Below are 4,915 nucleotides of genomic sequence, written 5' to 3' on the forward strand. Positions count from 1 at the left end.
GTTCAGAAGTACATGTGCAGGTTTGTAATACAGGTGAACTTCTCATCATGGGGATTTCGTGTACAGATTATTTCATCACCCAGGTAAGAAGCATAGTACCCAATAGGTATTTTTCTGATTCTCTCCCTCTTCCCACCTTCCACTTTCAAGTAGGCCTCAGTGTCTGTTCGCCTATTAGTGTCCATGTGTTCTCATTGATTAGCTCCCACTTATAAGTGAGAACATATAGTATTTGGTTTTCTGTTCTTGTATTAGTTTGCTTAGGATAAAGGTCTCCAGCTGCATCCATGTTGTTGCAAAGGACATGATCGCATTCTTTTTTAAACCTGCATAATATTCTATGGTGTATATGTACCACCATATATATATATATATATATATATATATATAGTCTACCATTGATGGGCATTTAGATTTACTCCATATCTTTGTTCTTGTGAATAGCACTATAATGAGCATACATGTGCAGGCATCTTGCTGGTAAAACAATTTATATTCTTTTGGGTATATATCCAGATTTTATATATATATATATATATATATATATATATATATATATATATAGCTTCCTTCTAAGAGTTTTAGATTTTTCACCCTTACATTTAGATCTTCAATCCATTTGAATTATTTTCTATGGTGTAATGTAGGGGTAGAAATTATAGATAGATAGATAAACACATAGATATATAGATAGATAGATAGATAGATAGATAGATAGATGCAGTTGTTCCAGCACCATTTGTTAAAAAATAAAATAAAATATTATTTCTTCACTGCATTTTATTGGCACCCCAGGTGAAAATCACTAGAGATTTATTTATGGAGTCTTCATTGTATTCCATTGATCTACACGTTAAACCTTATACCACTACTACACTGTCTTGACTACTGCAGCTTTTGAGATATGATATCAAAAAGCGTGAGTCCTCCAACTTTGTTCTTCTTCAAGATTGTGTTGGCTGCTTTGGTCTCTGGCATTTCTATATGTATTTTAAGATCAGCTTGTCAATATCAGCAAAGAAAAAAAGCATATGATATTTAGACAAGGAATATGTTAAAACCGTAGATCTAATTGGAGACTGTCAATCTTCAGAATATAGAGTCTTCCAATCTAAGAACATGGGAGTCATTCTATTTACTTAAGTCTTTAATTTCTCTAAACAATGTTTGTGATATTAAGTGTGCAATCTTGCACTTCCATCATTAAATTTATTCTTAAATATTTAATTATTTAGATGCCATTTTAAATGGCATCAAGTTCATTTCCAGCTTATTCACTACTAGTGTAGAGAAATACAATTAATTTTTATGTATTGATCTTGAATCCTGAAAACTTGCCTAACTTTTTATGAGCACTAGTGGATTTTTTTGCTATATAATTTAGGATTTTCTATTTGTAAGCTCATGTAATATTCAAATAGAGATAGTTTTACTTCTTATCTTGCAATCTTGATGTCTTTTATTCCTTTTTCTTACATAAACGCCAAGGCTAGAATCTCCAGCACAGTGCTGAATAACAAGTAGTGAGATTGAAAATCTTTATCTTGTGAATTATCTTAGAAAAAAATATTTTAATCTTTCACCATTGTGTATGATGTTGGCTGTGGGGTTTTCGTTAGCCAGCTTTCCAGGTTCAGGTGATCTTCTGCTATGATGAAATAGTTTAGGATTTTATCAAAGGCTTTTTCTGTGTCTATGGGATCATCATGTGTTTTATTATTATTGTTTTTCTAGTATGACATATTATATATTTTTTTGTTGTATGTTGAACTAATCTGTATTCCTTTGATACACTGCATCCAATCCCACTTTGCCCTACCTGGTGTAATTCTTTTAAGATATTGCTGGACATGATTTGCCAGTATTTTAGTAAGCAGTTTTTGTGCTTATATTCACAAGGGATATTTGTCTGTAGTGATAATTTATTGTGATGTTCTTGTCTGATTTTGATATGATGGCAGTGTTGGTCTCATAGAATAAGTTGAGAAGGGCTCACTTCTAATATATTTTTGGAAAAGCTTGCAAAAAATTAGTATTAACTCTTTAAAAACTAGTTGAATTCACCAGTAAAGACATCTAGTCCTAATTTTTTTTTGTGGAATGTTTAAAAATATTTTTTCAATCCCTTGACTTGTTATTGATTTTTCATTTTCTGTTTCTTTTGAGTAGCTTTTGAGTAGCTTCTGTATCTTTCTAAGAATTTGTAATCTTTATCTAATTTAGCCAATCATTTTGTACACAGTTGTATATAGTAATCCTTTACCTTTTTAATATAAAGTTGGTAGTATTTTTCCCTTTTTCATCCTGATTTTAGTAATTTGAGTATCCTCCCTTTTTCTTGATTATGCTACCTAAAGATATGTCAATTGTGTTAATTTATTTCAAAGTCCCAGTGTTTGCTTTTGTTGTTGTTGTTGTATAGTTTTTCTATCCCCATCTATACAGTTTTTCTATCCGCATCTCATTTACTTTCATTCAAATTTTTATTATTTATTTATTTCTGCTTAAGGTTTCTCTTGATATTCTTTTTCCATTCTCTTAAGAAGGAAGATTGGGTTACTGATTTGATATCTCTTCTCTTTTTTAACACAGGTATTTGCAGACATCCATTTTTTCTCTAATCATTCCTTTAGCTTCATCTCATATGTTTCGTTATACACCGATCTTATTCAAATTCATTTTGAAGTACTTTCTGATCTGTCTTGTGACTTATTCTTTGATTATTTAGAAAGGTGATCATTTAGAAAGATGAGACTTAATCTTGTGACTTACTCTTTGATTATTTAGAAAGATGATTATTTAGAAAGATGAGACTTAAATTTCCACACATTTATAAATTTCCAAACTTTTATTTTCTTAATTTATTTCTAATTTTATTCCATTGTTATTAGGAAACATACTCTGCATGATTTAAGTTCTTTAAATTTATTAAAGCTAATTTTATGGCTTAATTTATGCTCTACCTGGAGGAATGTTCCATGTGCACTTGAGAATAATTTGAATTCTGTTTTGTTGGATGGATTATTTTATATGAGATGTCTGCTCATTCTGGCTGGTTTATATTGTCATTCAAGTATTCCATTTTCTTACTTATCTTATGCCTAATTGTCCTATCTGTAATTTAAAGTTGGTTATTAAAATCTCCAACTGTTACCATTAAATTGTCAAACTCCCCCTTCAATTATGTTAGTTTTGTTTCTTATATTTCTCTGTTGTTAGGCACATTTATACCTCCTTGTTTGACCATTTTATTATTCTAAAATATAATTTTTGTCATTAGCAATAAGTTTGTGGTCTTAAAGTATATTTTGTTGGAACTATACATAGATCAGCATTGTGCCAGTGCAAGGATGACACACAAATTCATAAAGCATCCCATAACTTTTTTAAAGCATATTATGTCTTTTATTTGTATCACTACCTCAGTTTTCTTTATGTTACTGTTTGTTTGCCTGGGATATCTGTTCCTATCCTTTTTCTTTAAACCTATTTGTATCATTCAACTTAAAGTATGTGTGTTGTAGCAATATATAGTTATATATATATATTTTTTTTTCATTCTGGTAATTTCAGTCTATGACATGGATAATTAGAATACTTAATTCATTTGCATTTTGTATAATTCCTGACAGTTTAAGACTTATGTCTGTGATTCAGCTATTTGTTTTTACATATCTTGTGTAATTTCTGTTTTTCTTTCTCCATTTTTTTCCCTTATTACTGCCTTCTCTTCTGTTGTACAGGTACTCTATAATATCACACTTTCATTCTCTTGCCATGTCACTTATTATATTTTTTAGTTATTTTCTCAGTGCTTGTCCTGTGGCTTCTAATTACCATGTTAACTTATAACACTCTATCTTGTATTAATAATAACAATTACAGTAGTATACAAAATTTGTTTCTATCCATCTTTATCTTCCATCCTTTGTTCTGATGTCATACAAATGATACAGTTTCGCATTGTATCTCATCAACACAGATTTATAACCATTGTTTTATGCAGCTGTCTTTTAATTCAGAAAGGAGAACAGATGAGATATGAATAAAAATACATTTGTGCTATCTTTTATATGTTTCTATGTAATTCTTCAATGGTGTTTTTTATTCTTTCTTGTAGATTTCAGTTACTGTCTTTACGTATTTCTTATAGGGAAGCAGTCTACCAGTATTTTTGTTTTTCTTGTTTTGTTTTGTTGTTTTTAGCAGTCTGTGTCATCCCAATCCTCTAGCCCCCTAGGCTTATGTTACAAAGTCAGTTTTAGTCCTATAGAGAACACTTTGTGCATCATGAGTCATTTCTTCTTGCTGATTTTAAGTTCAACCATTGTGGAAAGTAGTGTGGTAGTTCCTCAAAGAACTTGAGAGGATTAGCCTTTAACCCAGTAATCCCATTATTGAGTATATACCCAAAGGAATATAAATAATTCTACCATGAAGATATATACATGCATATGTTCATTTCAGCACTATTCACCACAGCAAAGCCATAGAATCAACCTAAATGCCCATCAACAATAGACTAGATAAAGAAAATGTGGTACATATACATCCTGGAATACTATGCAGTCATTAAAAAAACAAGATCATGTCCTTTGCAGCAAGATAGATGGAGCTGGAGGCTGTTATCCTACCTAAGCAAACTAATGCAAGAAAAGAAAACCAGAAACTGTATGTTCTCACTTATAAGTGGGAGCTAAATGATGAGAACACATGGACATAAAGAAGGGAACAACAGACACTGGTGCCTACTCGAGGGTAGAAAGTGGGAGGAGGGGAAGGATTTCAAAAACTACCTATTGGGTGTTATGCTTATTACCTGGGTGACAAAATAATCTGTATACCAAACACCTGTGGCATGCATTTTACCTATATAACAAATTTGCTTATGTACACCCGGACATAAAAATTTTTA

The 4,915-nt window shown here is 31.0% G+C and overlaps 1 non-coding gene across 1 annotated transcript; it reads left to right on the plus strand.

The window, feature by feature from the left end:
• The first annotated feature begins 3,282 nt into the window (after positions 1–3,282).
• On the plus strand, positions 3,283–3,385 carry LOC112625584. The gene has a single exon (XR_003119668.1). It is a non-coding gene; the product is annotated as a U6 spliceosomal RNA (small nuclear RNA).
• Positions 3,386–4,915: the final 1,530 nt, after the last annotated feature.

Source organism: Theropithecus gelada, chromosome 5 (assembly GCF_003255815.1).
Source record: "Theropithecus gelada isolate Dixy chromosome 5, Tgel_1.0, whole genome shotgun sequence".
NCBI classification, from domain to species: Eukaryota; Metazoa; Chordata; class Mammalia; order Primates; family Cercopithecidae; genus Theropithecus; species Theropithecus gelada.